We start from the raw sequence: 19,448 nt of genomic DNA, 5'->3' as shown, positions 1-19,448 counted from the left end.
GATCCCCTTTTGAGCATCTACTGTGTGCAGGGCAGTTTCAGGCGGAGACTCTGGGGGTCTAGAAATATACATATCCCTCCCTACCTTCATGATGGTGACATTCCAGTAAGGAGGGGTGTCTGCTTTTTATTTTGATAAATGCTGCCACACAAAGGCACACTTCCATCAGTGGCCTCAGGGGAATGAATGCCCATTAATGGGCAGTGGCTCTGCAGCAAGGGTTTGGACGCCTGGGCCTTTGCTCTCAACCGGATCATCAGAGTATGGGGCAAGGACAGTGCTCTGGGGGACATGGGTTTGGGGAGACAGGGCTGGAACATGGGCAGGAGGAAGGCATGAAAGAGAGAGTCCATTTAGTAGTTTTGCGGTGAACTAAAGATTGATTCACTTGACATTGACATGAAAGAGTCCTTGTCGCACACACAAGGAGAGCGTGAGCGGTGGAAATGAAGGGTTAATGGCTAGACTGTGCAGCTCCAGGACCATACCACTACGGTGATGGGAGGTACCACAGGGGAGGGGTCGTGTATTCCGGAAGACACCATTGTACTAGTGGAGACACGAACGGTCTCCTCATCCCGCGAGTGGATCGGCCTCCACCCTAGACCGAGGAGAGAATGGCTCTGCCTGGACCGACCCCCGCGCCGGGCGGACCGGATCTTCGGCCTAAAGCGTCCACCTGTCTGGAAGCCGCCACCACCAAGCTTTTATTAATATATCCGTTCCCGCCGGGTTGGCTATACAGATGCGAATCAACTCCGGGGGTGGGGTGAGGAGCAAGGCCGCGGAGCGGTGATTGCTTCCTGGACGAGTTGCGTAGGGCGGGACAAAGTCCTGCCCTGAGCTCTGATTGGTCACCGCGAGACTGCCTACCTAAGCTCTTCCAGGGTACCGAGGTTTTCCGGGATCACTAAGAGGCTACAAACCGGGTCCTTCGGCTCCGCGCTCCCATTGGCTGCTGTTTCGGCGCAAGCGCTTTGGCTCCTGGGTTGGCGTTCAGGGTTGCCGAGGCAGGGCTTTGGCTACTGGAGACCGTAGGTTCGAATCCCGTCTGGGAACTTCAACTTGTGCATCTGTAAAAGAAGCTGGCATTATTGGCTTGTACTCAAGGGCTGGCACAGAGTGTGTCGGGTAATCTTTTCCATTTTCTTTTACCTATTCTTTCTTTTTTTAAACAATACCTATTGCATCCCATTATATTGATTTCAGGACCCACTCACCGTTCACAACAGTACTGAGAAAAACTCTTCTCCAGGTCCCTGGCATTTGTTTTTCAGGCTACCTGTAGGTCTGAGTCCCCCAGATAAGATTCAAGGTGATCTCATGATCTTCCTCCAGGCCAGCTCCCATCTCCCAGAAGAGGGTGACTTGGAGGCTTCTCTCAGGACCAGGCCTGACTAGGAGTGTGATGGGGTGGGCCATAAGTGACTAAAGAGAGATGCATGGTTTCATGCTCTGGGATGCTGAAGAGCTTGTGGCAATTACAAGGAGAATTTTGGAGCGAGGGCAAGACTTAAAAGAGTACACTTTTAAATGATGGGATGTTAAACATTGGACAGGGGAGGTGTTTGGCTGGTGAGAGGGGTAGGTAGTAGGAATAAAGTGGTTCTCAAGTCAAGTCAGCTCATCATAAGGTAGTTATTACACTCTGCAGTTTGGAGGACTGTGTGCAGGATGTGAAGTCTGATTTGTTTTGGAATCTCAGTTCAGAGTATGACTTATAAAAAGACTGTAAAGGCTCTTTGCTGTTTGAAAATCTGTGTCTCAGAGGTTTAGGTGTTTGAGATGTTTGTGGGTCTCTGTCCCAGGGTTGGTTTCTTTTTGTTTGTTTGTTTGTTTTTCTTTTCTGTTTTTCTGTTTACGTTGGTCCAGAATGTCCGAAGGTTTCTAACCTGTTTATGGATCTTTGTCCCCGGATGTGCAGGATTTTTTTTTCTTTTTTTTTTTGTGTGTGTCTTTACTTTTATTTATTTATTTTTGAGACAGGATCTTGCTCTGTCACCCAGGCTGGAGTGCAGTTGTGTGATCTCAGCTCACTGCAGCCTTCACTTGCCAAGCTCAGGTGATTCTCCCACCTCAGCCTCCTGAGTAGCTGGGACTACAGACACATGCCACCACACCCGGCTAATTTTTTTTATTTTTTGTGGAGATGGGATTTTACTATGTTGCCCAGGCCTTTTTGTATGTTTTTAGAGGCCGGGTCTCTCTCTGTTGCCCAGGCTGGAGTGCAGTGGTGCAATCATGGCTCACTTCAGCCTTGACCTCTGGCTCAAACAATCCTCCCACCTTAGCCTCCTGAGTAGATGGGACCACAGGCACATACCACCATGCCTGGCCCGGCTAATTTTTTTTTTTTTTTCTTGTACGCTGGGCACGGTGGCTCACACCTGTAATCCCAGCACTTTGGGAGGCCAAAGTGGGTGGATCACTTGAGCCCAGGAGTTTGAGACCAGCCTGGCCAAGTTGGTGAAACCCTATCTCTACCAACAAACAAACAAACAAACACACACAAATGTAGCCGGGTATGGTGGTACGTGCCTGTCGTCCCAGCTACTCAGGAGGTCAAGGCTGCAGTGAACGGTGATTGCACCACAGCACTCCAGCCTGAGCAACAGAGCAAGACCCTGTCTCAAAATAATTTTTTTTTGTGGCAACAGGGTCTCCCTCTGTTTCCTAGGCTGGTCTCAAACTCCTGGGCTCAAATGATACTCCTGACTCAGCCTCTCAAAGTGTTGGGATTACAGATGTGAGCCACCGCACTCGGCCTTTTTTTTTTTCTTAAAATTGATTTTCATTTTTCTTTTATTGGCATTTCTGTGACTGCTAGAGGAGCTTAACATTGTTTTCTGTGCTTGTTGGCAAGATGTATTTAAGTTTTGTTTTGTTTTGTTTTGAGACAGGGTCTCACTGTGTTGCCCAGGCTGAGTACAGTGGCATGCACATGGCTCACTGCAGCCTTGACCTCCTGGGCTTAAGCAGTCCTCCCACCTCAGCCTCCTGATCCTAAGTAACTGAGACCACAGCCATGTGCCACCACACCCCACCAATTTTTTTAATTTTTTTGTGAAGACCACGTCTCACCATGTTGCCCAGGCCGGTCACGAACTCCTGGGCTCAAGGGATCCTCCTGCCTTACCCTCCCAAAGTGCTGGGATTACAGGCATGAGCCACTGCACCTGGCCTTATTTAAGTTTTCTAAATTCCCTTTTATGTCCTGTGATCATTTTTGTTAAAATTTTTATTTTATTTTATTTTTTGGACACAGGGTCTTGCTTTGTCACCCAGGCTGGAGTGCACTGGTGTGATCATGGCTCACTGAAGCATCGACCGCCTGGGCTCAAGCAATCCTCCCACCTCAGCCTCCCAAGTAGCTGGGAATACAGGTGTGTACCACCACCTTTGGCTAATTTTTGTATTTTTTTAGGGAAGGAGTTTCACCATATCGCCCAGGCTGATCTCCAACTTCTGAGCTCAAGTGATCTACCCACCTCAGCCTCTGAAAGTGCTGGGATTACAGATGTGAGCCACTGTGTCCAGCCTTTAACGTTTTTTAAATTTTCAAAGCACTTTAGACTTAAAAAAATTATAAAAATAGTACAGAGAGTTCTTGTATACTCTTTTTCCCTTAATGTTAACTTATATAATCTTAGTACAATTTTTTAAACCAGGAAATGAATGACACTGTTATTTATGAGCTGTTGTTCACCTGTTTGTGTCCAGGGTGTGAAATATCTGAGCTCTTTGGACCCAGAGCTCTCTTGGGTCTCACTGTTTTGTGTCTCGTGATGTGTTGTCTCTGAACATTTGGTGTATGTTTTTAGATGCTAGCGCTTTCATCTTCTTGGTAGTCTTTGTCGCAGAGTATGATGTCTTTGACCTGTTAGTGGTCTCTTTAGGCTTGTCTTCTCTGGGCTGTATGGGCTTCCATGTTCAAGGTGTGAGGTTTCTGAGCACTTTGAAGGACAATATTCAAAGATGTGTGTACTATCAGCTGGTTTTTATTGTCTTCTATCAGAGATTATGAGGTCAGTAAATACTTTTAGGTTCTGTATCCAGGGCAGGGTTCCTCAGCCTTGGAACTATTGACATTTTGGACCAGAAATTTCTTTGTTATGGAGGGCTATTCTTTGCATTGTAGGATCTATTGTATTCGTTTACTAGGGCTGCTGTCATGACAAAGTACCACAATCTGGGTAGCTTAAATAGCAGAAATGTATTGTCCCACAATTCTGGAGGCTGGAAGTATGAGATCAGGGTGTTGGCAGGGTTGGTTCCTTTGGGGGCTGTGAGGGGAATGTGTGCCCTGCATCTTTCCTAGCTTCGCATGCCTGCTGGTAATCTTTGCTGTTCCCTGGCTTCTGTTGCATCACCCCATCTCTGCTTTCATCTTTACCTGGCATTCTCCCTGTGTGTCTCTGTCCAAATTTCCCCTTTTTATAAAGACAACAGTGGCGCGGGATTAGGATTAGGCACTCTACTCCAGCATGATCTCTAACTTAACTAATTACATCTGCAACAACCCTATTTCCAAATAAGGTCACATTCTGAGGTACTGGGGTTTAGGACTTCAACGTAGGAATTTTGAGGGGATATAATTTCACCCGTAAGAGATGTTTAGCATGAGAGAGAAAGGGAGGAAAGAAGGGAGCAGCCCCTGATACCCAGAAGCAGGCCTGACCCCCATAGCTAGGCCATGTTATTCTCCTAACAGACATGAACAATCTCACAGAATACTAGCCCCAGGTAAGGTTAGTCTGAGACCATGATAAAATCGACAGAGCTTGGCTGGATGAGGTGGCTCACGTCTGTAATCCTAGCACTTTGGGAGGTCGAGGTGGGCAGATCGCTTGAGCTCAGGAGTTCGAGACCAGCCTGGACAACATGGTGAAACCCCGTCTCTACAAAAAATACAAAAATTAGTTGGGCATGGTGGCGGGTGCCTGTAATCCCAGCTACTTGAGGGACTGAGGCTGGAAGATTGCTTGAACCCAGAAATTTGAGGTTACAGTGAGCTGAGATCATGCCACACTGCACTACAGCCTGGGGATAAAGTGAGATCTTGTCTCAAAAAAATAATAAAATAGGCCGGGCGTGGTGGCTTATGCCTGTAATCCCAGCACTTTGGGAGGCTGAGGCGGGCGGATCATGAGGTCAGGAGATTAAGACCATCCTGGCTAACACGGTGAAACCTCACCTGTACTAAAAATACAAAAAATTAGCCGGGCGTGGTAGTGGGCACCTGTAGTCCCAGCTACTCTGGAGGCTGAGGCAGGAGAATGGCATGAACCCGGGAGGTGGAGCTTGCAGTGAGCCAAGATCGCGCCACTGCACTCCAGCCTGGGAGACAGAGCGAGACTCCATCTCAAAAAAAAAAAAAAAAAATAGAGCACAGCCACTTTATAATGCTGTCTAAGCACAAACAAAAATAAGGATTCACTGTGTTGCCCATAAAATACCAAACATTCTCCTCTCTTGGTTAAAATGAGTGACTGCCACTTCCTTACCAATGACAGCGTTAGCCTCACTCTGTTCTGCCCTCCCTATAGATAAGATTTATTGAAATACCCAATTGTAAAATTGCCCTTGTTTTTTGACAGCATCTAATCTAGAGTGAGCCCCCACTTCCTTAGACCTTCCCCCAAATCACTCAAACCCCACCACCCCACACTTCCCCATGGAGTTTGTTCTCCCTCGCTGCAATGAGTAATCATCCCAACTTGTTCAACTACAAGTATGTTCCTGGGTGGGGTGGGGGTCTTTGGCTAAAGGACACTGGCAAGCAGTATCCCTGGCTTCAACTCACAGATGACAGTAGCACCCCCACAACACACACACACATTTGTGACAGCCAAAATGTCCTTAGATATTGCCAAATGTTCTTTGGGGTGCAGAATCGCCTCTGGTTGAGAACCACTGGTCTGGGGTATGAAGCATTTGAACAATTTGGGGGTCTTTGTCTGAGGTTTATAGTGTGAGGTCTGTGGTCTGTCTTACGGTTTCTGTTCCAAGGTTTGAAAGCTCTGAGCTCTTTTGGGGTGCTATATCAGGAATTAGTGACCTTATCACATACCGAATCCAGACATGTGGTATGTGTGACATCCCCCTTTCCCTCTGCCTGAACTATATGCCAGTTCAGAAAGGCAGTGAGGGTTGGGTATGGTGGCTCATGCCTATAATCCCAGCATTTGAGAGGCCAAGGTCGGTGGATCACTTGAGGTCAGGAGTTTGAGACCAGCCTGGCCAACATGGCAAAACCCTGTCTCTACTAAAAATACAAAAATTAGCCAGGTATGGTGGTGCATGCCTGTAATCCGAACTACTTGGGAGGCTGAGGTTGCAGTGACCCGAGATCGCACCACTGCACTCCTGGGCAACAGAGCAAGACTCTGTCTCCAAAATAAAGAAAAAGAAAAAGAAAGGTGGTGAGAAGTAGGAACCCCACAGTTGGTTGTGAACTCCTCCACTCCACATTAGGATCGGGATTCACAGCAATCCCAGCCTCTTTGTCTAGACCAGCAGGCTTCCCTGGGCCACATTGGAAGAATAATTGTCTTGGGCCACACATAAAATACACTAACACTAACAATAGCTGATGAGCTAAAAAAAAATTGCCAAAATATCTCATAATGTTTTAAGAAAATTTACGAATTTGTGTTGGGCTGCATTCAAAGCCGTCTTGGGCTGCATGTGACTCGTTGGCCTTGGGTTGGACAAGCTTGGCCTAGACCATAAAGTATAAATGACCAACTTCCTTCAGAACCTATCTCGCCCTCTGTTCTGGAGGGCACAGTCTCTGTTGACACTGTTTGTGGAGATTGTTGTTGTAGGGAGATGTTTGTTCTGTGTCTCCTGACATCAGCGACTGAGTGGGGACCCCCATCTCTCAGGATGGACGTTGCTCAGATGGATGTTGGAGTCCATCTTCCCTTAGGCTTTGATCACACTGGTGATAACCCAGAACACATGGACTTTGGAGTCTGATAGACCCTCTTTTAAAACCTGGAACCCCCAAGTCCTGGTTGGATGGTAGGAGAGTCTAGCGTTTTGGATCATCTCTCTAAACCTTGATCTGCTGAGGTTTTTACAAGACTGGTAAGAAGCGGTAGGACAATGCACAGTTACACGCTCTCCTGATTTCAGTCCCTTCTCCCTAATCCCACACCCCTTCTGAAAGCAGAATTCAGGGCTGGGGGAAGGGAAGCAGGCAATCCATATAAATGCCAGGGGCCAGTGTGGGCCTGGGACTATCTCAGTTGGAACTTAGGAATCATGTGCACATGTTGTTTAATGTAAATGTATGTTGAGTTTAAGAAAGAGTAAACAGAATTATGTCTTCATCTCTAGTAAATCCACAATTTTACTTCGGTGGTTCTCTTGAGAACATGCATAATATATTGTGCACCATGAGGCAAGGATGCACAGTGAGAAAAAAACTTTGTTCCTCTTCCAAAAACTGTGGTTATGAGACAGGTTTATACATTTATGTGAGAGGCAGGGTATGAACTCCAGAGAAAGACTTTAGGGGAGGATGCAGGGCCCCAGTGGCTCCAAGTAGTCTCAAGAGAAATAAAAAATAGTTTGGACTAAATGAAAATCCAAATAAAACTTACCAAATTTGTGGGATGCAGCAAAGCAGTACTTACCTAGAGGGAAATTTAAAAGGCACTATGGCTTCTGCTGTGCTTTTTCTTGGATCACTGACTCTAGTAGAAGCCAGCCATCATTCGAGGATGCTCAAGCAGCCAAAAGCTGGTTGTTTTTTATGTGGCAATAGATAACTCATAAGAGGTGTTTCTGAGCTCTTTGATGGTCTGTCTGGAGTTCGAGACTTTGGAGCTTTTTCGGGGTCTGTATCCATGCCATGATGTCTGGGTCTTTTGGGCATTCTGTGTTTCGCATTTTTAAGTGACCTTTTGGGGTTTTCTCTCTAGGTTTTTATATCTCTGAATTATTTGGGGAGCTATGTTCCAAAGCATGGGGATTCTGGGCTTTTTTTTTTTTTTTCTGTTCATATCCAGAATGTGATCAAGTCCAGAATTTGAATTATCTGAGCTCTCTGGCAGTCTGTTCTGGGTATGAGGTCACTGAGGTGTTTGGCAGTCAGTGTCCCGGGTTTCACATCCATGAACTCTTTGGAGGACTGTGTATTGTTTCTGTGTATTCTTTGAGGTATATGGATTTCTAAGTCCCAGGAAGAGACATCACCAAGGTGACTGCAGTCTGCATCCAGAACACTAGGTGTCAGCTGTTTGGGCCACTGAGTCCCTGGAATGAAGTCTCTAATGTGTTTGAGAGCCTGTGTCCCGACTTTGATATTTCTGAGTTTGAGGGGAGAGGGAATCAGTGCTCTGCACTCTTTGTATGTCTCAGGATGTAAGGCTCATAAACAACTCAGAGCTGTTTATGTGTATCCCTGACATGTATGTCACAGTATATGAGATCTCTGTTCATGGGTGTATATACCAGGGTGCAAGGTATCTGAGCTCTTTGATCGTGTGTGTCCAAAGTTATGGGGTCTCTAATCTGTTTGAATCTATATTTCCTAGAATAAGATATTTCTGATTTTTTGGGGGGCATATATTCCAAGATGTGAGTTCTGTGATCCATTTGGAAGTATATTTGAGGTTTCCGTTCTGTTTGTGGGTATATGTCCAATGGTGTAAGGTTTCTGACCTGCTTGTGAGTATTCATCCCAGGGTATGAGGCCTCTGATCTGCTTGTCATTGTACATCCCAGCTGTGAGGTCTCTGTTCATGAGTGCATGTCAAGGGTGTGAGGTCTCTGATCTGTTTTTGGTTTTATGTCTCTGAATATTAGATCTCTGATCTCTTTGTGGGTGTATGTGCCAAGGTGTGAGTCTCAGCTCCTTGTGGCTATATTTCCCTAGATGTTATATTTCTGAGCTTTTCTGGTTGTATTTTTTTAGGGATGTCAGTACTCTAATCTGTTTATTTGGTGTGTGTTGGAGAATATGAGGACTAGTCTGTCTGAGGGTGTATGGTCCTAGGACATGAGGTCTCTGCTGTGGCTGTGGGTGTACATCTCTGGGTGTGAGGTCTCTAACATGTTTGTGGGTATATTTCCCAGGATGTGAGTTCCCTGAGCTCTTAGTGGGTGCGTGTAAGATCTCAGATTTGTTTATCCCTGTATATGTGAAGTGACAAGGGTATGAGGTCTCTGATATTTTTGTGGCTATACGTTCCAGGATATGAAGTTTCTAATCTGTTTGGGGGTGGATTGCTCAGAGTGAGTTCTCAAGTATGTTTGTGATTATATGAGCTAGGATTTAAGTATCTGATCTTTTTGGGTGTGTAGGTCCCATGGTGTGAAGTCTCTGAGCTCTTTGATGGTATATGTGCAGAGGTGTGAGGTGTCTGATTTGTTTGGTGGTGTATTTCCCAGGATGTGAGGTCTCTGATCCATTTGTTGCCATATATTAGTATGTGATTTTCATTGGTGTATGTCAAAGTCAGTTTGTTGGTATATTTCTCAGGATATGAGGTCTCTGGTCTGTTTCTGGATGTATGTTCCCAAGTAAGAAGTTTCTGATCCATGTGCCCACATATGTCTCTGTGTGTAAGGTCTCTTATCTGTTCATGGATATACTCAGTTTGAGATCTTTCATCTGGTTGCAGGACAGGCAAGCCCCAAAGTTGAGGCTTAGTCCTGGAGGGTTCTTGGCTTTGCCTAGGAAGGAATTCAAGGGTGAGCTGGTGGTGTTAAACAGCAGCTTTTATTGAAGAGGTAGTGTATAGCAGCAGCAGAGGTGCTGCTCCTTGCAGAGCAGGGCTACCCATAGGCAGTGTGCCCAGAGTAGCAGCTCAGAGGCAGTCCTGCAGTCATATTTATGCCCACTTTTAGTTACATGCAAATTAAGGGATGATTTATGCAGAAATTTTAGGTATCTGGGCTATTTCTGCAAGTATGTCCCAGGATGTGAGGTTGAGGTCTCTGATGTTTGTAGATGTATTTACTAGAATAGAAGATCTCTGACATGTTTGTGGATGTATGTCCCAGTGTGTGAGGTCACTGCTCTGATCTGTGTTTGTGCGTGTATGTCCCAGGATTTTAGGTCTGCGATGTGTTTGTCATTGTAATTACCAGTATGTGAGGCATCTTTCATGGGTATATGCTAAGAATAGAAGTTCTCTGATATGGTTGTGATTGTATCAGCCTAAGTGTGAGATCTCTTATCTGTTTGTGAGTGTGTCCCACAGTGAGAGGTTCCTGAGCTGGTTGGGGGTTTATTTACTAGGATATAAGGCTTATGACCTTTTTCTTGTTGTGTGTCTCAGGATGTGAGGTCCGTGGCTATCATTGTATCATTGTGTATCCTGGTATGTGAGATCTTTTTCATGGATGCATGTAAAAAATGTAAGGTCTCTGATCTATTTGTGATTATATGTCCCTGCATATTAGGTCTCTGATCAGTTTGTGGATTTAATTCCTAGAGTTTGGCATCATCAATCTGTTTGCAGGTGTATGTCCCATGATGTAATGTCTCTGATCTTTTCGAGGATGTGTGAGGTATTTCATCTATTCCTCAGTGTATTTCCAAACATGAGGTTTCTCAACTATGTGACGGTGTATGTTCTATGATTTGAGGCTCGTATTTTTTTTCTTTTTTTTGCAGGTTTATTCCCAAGGATATGAACTCTCTTGTCTCTTTTGGATAGTATGTCACAATTTGAGAGGACTGATTCATTTCTGAGTTGATTTCCCAGTATGTGAAGTCTCTGATCTGTTTGTATTATATACTGCAGGATTTAATATTTATTTATTTATTTATTTATTTATTTATTTATTTATTTTTGTGAGACAGAGTCTCGCTCTGTTGCCCAGGCTGGAGTGCAGTGGCCGGATCTCAGCTCACTGCAAGCTCCACCTCCCGGGTTTACGCCATTCTCCTGCCTCAGCCTCCCGAGTAGCTGGGACTACAGGCGCCCACCACCTCGCCCGGCTAGTTTTTTGTATCTTTTTAGTAGAGACGGGGTTTCACCGTGTTAGCCAGGATGGTCTCGATCTCCTGACCTCGTGATCCGCCCGTCTCGGCCTCCCAAAGTGCTGGGATTACAGGCTTGAGCCACCGCGCCCGGCCTATTTATTTATTTTTTTTAAGATGGAGTCTCGCTCTGTCGCCCAGGCTGGAGTGCAGTGGTGCGATCTCGACTCACTGCAGTCTCTGCCTCCCGGGTTCAAGCGATTCTCCTGCCTCAGCCTCCTGAGTAGCTGGGATTACAAGCATGCACCACCATGCCTGGCCAATTTTTGTATTGTTAGTAAGACGGGCATGTTTGTGCATGTTGACCAGGCTGGTCTTGAGCTCCTGATCTCAAGTAATCTTCCTGCGTCAGCCTCCCTTTTAAAATGCTGGGATTACAGGTGTGAGCCACCGCACCCAACCTTAGTTCTTTATGCATATACATACCAAACTTTGAGGACTCTCACATGTTTCTATATATGTTCTGGATGTACCTAATATAATCTGTTTAGTTGTGAATGTCCAGGGTGTGGGGTTTCAAAGAGCCCATAGTGAGTGTATATCTTTTGGTCTGAATCCTCTGATCTCTTTGTGGGTACATGTGGGTACCTGTTCCTGGATATGAGCCGTATGATCTCTTTGTGGGTGTATGTCACAGGATATGAGATCTATGATCTATTTCTGACTTTTTTTTTCATAGCATGTCTGGTTTCTGACGTGCTTGTAAGTGTATGTTGCAGAATTTAGGATCCCTGATCATATATAGTCTCTGATGTGTTTTGGAGTATATCCCATAATGAGCTCCCTTATCTGTTTGTTGGTGTATATCTCAGAGTGTGAGGTCTCTGATATCTTTTTTTTTTGGAGACAGAGTCTCGATCTGTCGCCCAGGCTGGAGTGCAGTGGTGCTATCTCAGCTCACTGCAACCTCCACCTCCCGGGTTCTAGTGATTCTCCTGCCTCAGCCTCCCAAGTAGCTGGGACTACAGGTGCCCGCCACCATGCCTGGCTAATTTTTGCGGTTTTTTTTTTGAGACAGAGTCTCGCTCTGACACCAGGGCTGGAGTGCAGTGGCGCTATCTCGGCTCACTGCAAGCTGCGCCTCCCGGGTTCACACCATTCTCCTGCCTCAGCCTCCCGAGAAGCTGGGAGTACAGGTGCCCACCACCACATCCAGCTAATTTTTTTGTATTTTTAGTAGAGACGGGGTTTCACCGTGTTAGCTAGGATGGTCTCGATCTCCTGACCTTGTGATTCACCCGCCTCGGCCTTAATTTTTGCATTTTTAGTAGAGGTGAGGTTTCACCATGTTGGCCAGGCTGATCTTCAACTCCTGACCTCAAATGATCCACCCACCTTGGCCTCCCAAAGTGCTGGGATTACAGGCATGAGCCATACCATGCCCGGCCATCTCTGGTATCTTTATGGGTATATGTTGCCGGGTTTGAGGCCTGTGGTCTCTGTGTGGTTACATGTCTAAGTTATGAGGTCTCTAATCTGTTTGCTGATGTATATCCCAGCATGAGAACTCCCTGATCTTTTTTTTTTTGTAGGTATATGCCTAATGGTGTGAAGATTCTGATCTGTTTTCTGGTAAATGAACTGGGTTGAGATAAGTCAGACATCCTTGAGGGAGTTTTTTCAGGATGCGAGTTCCGTAATGTTTCCGAATACATATCCTAGGATGTGATGTCTCAGGGCTATTTGTGGATATATATCCCAGATGTGAGTTTTCTCAGCCATTCATGGATGTACATCCCAGGTTGGTAGATATCTTAGGCTTTTGGCATTATTTCCAAGCCTATGAGATTTATGATTTGTATGCTCATATACATAACAGGCTGCAAGTTGTATTATTTTTTAAAGTGTATACATCCAGGGTATGAGGTTTCTGAGCTCTTTGTTGGTATGTCTCAGGGTCGAGGCCTTTGATCTGTTTGCAGGTGTATGTCCCAGGATTGTAGCTCTCTCATCTCTGTGGGTGTGTACCCCGAGATGTCAAGTATCTTTAATTATTCTGGGTGTATTTGCCAGGATGTGAGATAGCTAACATGTTGTGGGTTCTTGTTGCAGGATTTTAGACCTGATCCATTTTGGTTATATTTCTCAGATGAAGTCTCTGATCTATTTTTGTGTGTATATTACAGTATGAGAGTTTTTAAAAAATATCTTGGCTGGGCATGGTGGCTCACACCTATAATCTGAGCACTTTGGGAGGCTAAGGTGGAAGGATCACTTGAGCCCAGGAGTTTGAGACCAGCCTGGGCAACATAGTGAGACCCTGTCTGTACAAAAAATAAACAATTAGCCAGACTTGGTGGCGTACCTGTAGTCCCAGCTACTGAGGAGGCTAAGGTAAGAGGATCTGCCTGAGCCTGGGAGTTCGAGGCTGCAGTGAGTCTTTATCGCACCACTGCACTCCAGCCTGGGTAACAGAGTGAGATCCTGTCTCAAACAAACAAACAAACAAACAAACAAAAAAAACCTCTTTTACTTGCTTATCAAGGGTATGAGGTCTGTTCTGTTTGTGGGTGTATGTCCCAATTTGTGAGATCCCAGACCTGTTTGTGGGTGTATGTCCCAGAACACGTGTGTGTCTGCTCTCTTTAGATGTATGTCTCAAGGTAGGAGGTCTGTGGTCACTTTTTAGATGTATAACTCAGGATGAGGTATGTGAGCTGTTTGTGGTGTATGTACCAGCATTTCAGGTCTCTGAGCTTTCTGGAAGAGTGTGAAGTCTCCCATTGTTTGTGCATGTATGTTTTTGTTGTGTTGACTTAAGGCCTCCGAAGATGCCTATGTCCTAATCTTTGGAAACTGTGATGTGACCTTACATGCTAAAAGGTACCTTGCAAACAACATGGATGGAGCTGGAGGCCATTATCCTAAGTAAAATGACTCAAACAGAAAGTCAAAAACTGCATGTTCTCACTTATAAGTGGGAACTAAACAATGGGTACACATGGACATACAGAGTAGAATAATAGACACGGGGGACTCCAAAAGATGTGAGAGTGGGAGAGAGGTGAGGGATGAAATACTACCTATTGTATACAGAGTACATTATTCAGGTGGTAGGTACACTAAAAGCCCAGTCTTCACCACTACACAAGATATCCATGTAACGTAACTGTACTTGTACACCTAAATCTATAAAAATGTATATCTAAATTAATACATAAAAATTTAAGTGCTTGCTTCAGCAGCACATATACTACAACTAGAATGATACACAGAAGATTAGTATGGCCCCTGTGCAAGGATGACATGCAAATTCGTGAAGCGTTCCAGAAAATTTTTTAAAAATTAAATTATTTTAAAAATGTTTATTAAAAACATTTTTTAAAGGCCAGGTGCAGTGGCTCATGCCTGTAATCCCAGCACTTTGGGAGGCTGAGGTGGGCGGATCACTTGAGGTCAGGAGTTTGAGACCAGCCTGGCCAACATGGTGAAACCCTGTCTCTACCAAAAATAGAAAAATTAGATGGGTGTGGTGGTGCACGCCTGTAATCCCAGGCACTCGGGAGACTGAAGCAGGAGAGAGAATCGCTTGAGCCTGGGAAGTGGAGGTTGCAGTGGGCAGAGATGGTGCCACTGCACTCCAACCTGGGTGACAGAGTAAGACTCCATCTCAAAAAAAAAAAAATTTTTTTTAAAGGGTACCTTGCAGATGTGATTAAATTAAGCATCTTGAGATGGGGATATTTTCTTGGATTTTCACTGAATGTAATGACACAGACTGAGTCAGAGACAGCGATATGATGACACAAGTGTTTGTGGATGTGGGTCCCAGCTCACGAAGTCCTTGCACTGTCCGTGGGAGTATATCCCAGGAGGTGAAATCTCTAATTGTTTGTGCACACCTGTCTGTGGTTGGCTGAATAAAGCATCCCTCAAAGATGTCCAGTGAAAGAGATATGACCAGGGAGCCCTAAATGATGGAAGGGAATGTGATGGTGGAAGCACAGTCACAGAAGGAGATGCCATGACAGAGGCAGACATCAGAGAGCAATTTGAAGATGAACTGCTGTCAGCTGTGAAGATGGAGAAAGGGGGAAGGGGATGAGGGACTATAGGCAGCTCTAGAACCCAGAAAACGCAAAGAAACGTGCTCTTCCTTAAGAGTCTCCAGAAAGAAGACAGCTCTGTTGACACCTGACTTTAGTACCCTAAGGCCCATTCTTGGGTTTCTACCCTACACAGATGTAATATAATAAATAAATTTGTGGCCAGGCGCGGTGGCTCAAGCCTGTAATCCCAGCACTTTGGGAGGCCGAGACGGGCGGATCACGAGGTCAGGAGATCGAGACCATCCTGGCTAACACAGTGAAACCCCGTCTCTACTAAAAATACAAAAACTTAGCCGGGCGAGGTGGCGGGCGCCTGTAGTCCCAGCTACTCGGGAGGCTGAGGCAGGAGAATGGCGTGAACCCGGGAGGCGGAGCTTGCAGTGAGCTGAGATCCGGCCACTGCACTCCAGCCTGGGCGACAGAGCGAGACTCCGTCTCAAAAAAAAATAAATAAATAAAATAAAAATAAATAAATAAATAAATAAATTTGTGTTTTTCACAGCACTAAGATTGTGGTGATTTGTTACAACAGTAAGAAATGAGCACCTTGTCCAAGGTGCATGATGTCTCTGTCCGGTTGTTAGTGAACATCCCAAGATGTGAACCCCCAATCTGTTTGTGAGTGTGTTTGTTTATTTATTTATTTATTTATTTTTGAGATGGAGTCTTGCTCTGTCGTCCAGGCTGGAGTGCAGTGGCACGTTCTTGGCTCACTGCAACCTCCGCCTCCTGGGTTCAAGTGATTCTTCTGCCTCGGCTTCCCCAATAGCTAGGATTACAGGCATGTGCCACCACACCTGGCTAATATTTGTATTTTTAGTAGAGACAGCATTTCACCATGTTGGTCAGGCTGGTCTCGAACTCCTGACCTCAGGTGATCCACCCGCCTCAGCATCCCAAAGTGCTAGGATTACAGGTGTGAGGCACCATGCCCAGCCGAGTGCGTGTCTTATGTGGTGGGTCTTTCATCTGTGTGTGGGTGTATGAACCAGGGAGGAGGTCTCTGACCTGTTTGAGAGTGTCTATCCCTCAATTTGTGTTCTCTGAGGTTTCTGTGAGTATACGTCTCAGGATATGAGGTCTCTTACCTGTTTGTGGGTGAATGTCCTAGGATGTGAGGTCTCTTGGCTGATTTGGGGTGTATGTTCCAGTATGTGAGGTATCTGAGGTATTTGTGGGTGGGTTGTGTTTGGGTTTTGGGTCTCTGATTTTTGTAGGTATTTCTGAAATATGAGATCTCGGATTCATTTGAAAATCTTTATGCAGGTTGAGCCTCACAAATCTGAAAATCTAAACTCTGAAATGCTTCAAAATCCAAAACTTGGCCGGGCATGGTGGCTCATGCCTGTCATTCCAACACTTTGGGAGGCCGAGGTGGGAAGATGGCGTGAGCCCAGGATTTCAAGACTAGCCTGGCCAACATGTTGAAACCCCGTCTCTACTAAAAATACAAAAATTAGCTGGGTGTGGTGGTGCGCACCTGTAATTCCAGCTACTCAGGAGGCTGAGGCAGGAGAATCACTTGAACCTGGGAGGTGGAGGTTGCAGTGAGCCGTGATCCCACCACTGCACTCCAGCCTGGGCAACAGAGACTCTCTCTCAAAAAAAAAAAAAAAAAAATTCCGAAAATTTTTGAGCACTGACATGATGCTCAAAGGAAACGCTCATTGGAGCATTTTAGATTTCAGGTGTGGGATGCTCAACTGGAATGCACATATTCCAAAAATTGAAAAAAATCCAAACTACAAAACACTTCTGGTCCCAAGTATTTTGGATAAGGGATATCCAACCTGTACCAGGATGAGATGCCTCTGATCTGTTTAGATGTGTATCTCCAAGTGTGAGGTGTGAAATATCAGAGACCTCAAGCCTTACATAATATATTCACAATAATTATTATTTTTCATTTTTGTGAATTATATATTAATCTAATATAATCATAATTTTGTTATATTAATCTAATTTATTATAATTATATATTTTATATTTATCTAATATAATTATAATATATTATATTAACATATAATGTAATATATTATAACATAATTATAATTCACAATTATAAATATTGTGAACACATATACACTATATAATATGTAATATAGTTATATATTATATAACGTAATATATATGTTCTCAATATTTATAATTGTGAATTATAATTATTGTATGATTATATTATATCCTAATATATCAATATATTAACATATAAGCATATGTTAAGTATATATTATATATACATAATAGTATATATAATATGTTAACATATTAACATGAACAGATGACGGTATAGTATATATTATATTTATATATATATACCATAATATATATTGTATTATATAGTAATATAATATATATTATATTATGGTATATAATATAGTCACAATGCTTATTGTGACTATATTATGCATGGCTTGAGGTCTCTGATATTTTTGTGGGTTTATATTCCAGGGATATGAATTCTGAATTCTCTGTGGGTGTATTCTGAAGATGTTAGGTGTATACTCAGTCTCTGGCTGTTTGTTCTAGAATGTGAGATCTCTTCTTTGATTGTGGGTGTATGTTACAGGTTGAGATCTCTGTTCTGTTTGTGGATGTCTTGGGGTGTGAGGTCTCTGATCTGTTTGTGAGTAATGTATTGCAGGAATTGTGGTCTCTCATCTCTTTGTGGGTGTATTTCTCAGATGAGGCCTCCATTCTACTTTTGCCTTTATATTGCAGTATTTAAGTTTCTAATCTCCTCATGTGTGTTTCTCAAGGGTGTGAAGTATCTTCTGTTTGTGATTATGTCCCAGTGTGTGAAGTCCCCACCCTCTTTGTGGGTATATGACACAGAACATGTGCTTCACTTCTTTTTTGGATGCATGTCCAAGGGTGGGAGGTCCCTGATCCCTTTGGAATTATACAACATAGGATGTGGAGTCTTTGAGTTGCTTATGTGTGGTGGATACCTCAGCAAATGATGTTTTTCATTGCTTGTAGATGTATATCTTGGTCAGTGGAGTGAAGGTTCCCGAAATATGTCCACATCCTTATATCATTAGAACGTGTGAATGTGACTTTACATGTTAAAAGGTCCTTGCAAATGTGATTAAGTAATCATCTTGAGATGTGGGGGTGGTTCTGGATTTCCCAGGTGAGCCCAGTGTAATCACAAGGGTCCTTAGAAGTGAGAGGCTGGAAAGTCCAAGTCAGAGAAGCAGATGTGATGCCAGAAGCAGATATCAGAGAGATAGAGATTTGAAGATGAAATGCTCCTGGCTTCGAAGGTGGAGGAAGGGGCCACAAGCCAAGGAATGCAAGCAGCTCTAGAAACTGGAAAAGGCAAGGATACAGATTCTCCCCTAGAACCTCCAGGAGTAGTGCAGCTCTGCTGACACTGTGATTTTAGCCCTTTGAAACCCATTTTTTTCTTCTGACCTGCAGAAAAGTAAGATAATAAATATGTGTTGTTTTATGACGTTATGATTATGATTTGTTACAGCATTGATCTCTGTTTATTGGTACACATCCCAGGATGTGAACTCCATGATCTGTTTGTGAGTGTATGTCTGATGGTGGAAGTCTCTGATCTGTGTGCAGGTGTATGAACCACATTGAGAGGTCTCTGAATGTTGAGGGTGTGTGTCCCAGAATCTGTGGTCTCTGAGCTGTTTGTGTGTGCATGTCCTAGGATGTGACATCTCTGAGCTGATTTTTGGGAGTATATTCCAGTAGGTGAAGTCTTTGAGATATTTAAGGATTCTGTTCCAGGTTGTTAGGTCTGTCATCTGTTTGGGGGTGTTTCCTGTGACATGAGGTTTCTGATTTGTTTGGTTACATATGTACCAGGATGTTAGGTTGTTAGGTGTCTGGTCTGTTTAGGTTTATATGTCTAGGGTGTGAGGTTTCTGAGCTCTTTGTGGGTGTATGTCTCAGGATTGAGGCCTCTGATCTGCTTGCTGGTAAAGAAATGTCCCAGCACATGAGCTCTCTGATCTGCTCATGGTTCTGTGTTACGAGATGTCAGGTCTATTTCTGGTGTTTTCCTAACCTGTGAGGTCTCTGACTTCATTGGAGTTGTACATTGCAAGATTTGAGATCTCTGTTTGTGGGTGTGTGTCTCAGGAGTGTATGGTCTCTGCATTGCTTGTGGAGTATATCCCAGGACGTGAACTTTCTGATCAGTTCGTTATATATGACTCAGGGCCTGAGGTTTCTGATCTGTTTGTGGATTGTGTTGCGGAGTTTGATGTCTGTGGTCTCTTTATGGGTTCATGTGCAGGTTGTAAGGCCTCTACTCTGTTTGTGGGTGCATATCCCAGGATTTCAGTTCCCTGACCTGTTTGATGCTGTATGGCACATAATCTGAGGGCTCTGCACTATTTTTGGTATTTGAGGTCTCTGATCTGTTTGTG

At 44.3% G+C, this 19,448-nt stretch overlaps 1 long non-coding RNA gene and 1 other non-coding gene across 2 annotated transcripts in view; both read left to right on the top strand.

Annotated features, from left to right (window-relative positions):
* The first annotated feature begins 544 nt into the window (after positions 1-544).
* Positions 545-19,448, top strand: part of LOC114675108 (uncharacterized) — a 41,744-nt gene continuing 22,840 nt past the window's right edge. Inside the window, exon 1 of the long non-coding RNA XR_003726206.2 lies at positions 545-1,131. This is a non-coding gene — a long non-coding RNA (uncharacterized LOC114675108). The remainder of the gene's footprint in view (positions 1,132-19,448) is intronic.
* On the top strand, positions 14,172-14,278 carry LOC114675167 (U6 spliceosomal RNA). The gene has a single exon (XR_003726263.1). It is a non-coding gene; the product is annotated as a U6 spliceosomal RNA (small nuclear RNA).

The sequence above is a fragment of the Macaca mulatta genome, chromosome X (genome assembly GCF_049350105.2).
Source record: "Macaca mulatta isolate MMU2019108-1 chromosome X, T2T-MMU8v2.0, whole genome shotgun sequence".
Classification (NCBI taxonomy): Eukaryota; Metazoa; Chordata; class Mammalia; order Primates; family Cercopithecidae; genus Macaca; species Macaca mulatta.
The sequence above is the reverse complement of the archived record's forward strand: the minus strand, read 5'-3'. Positions and strand labels throughout refer to the sequence as shown.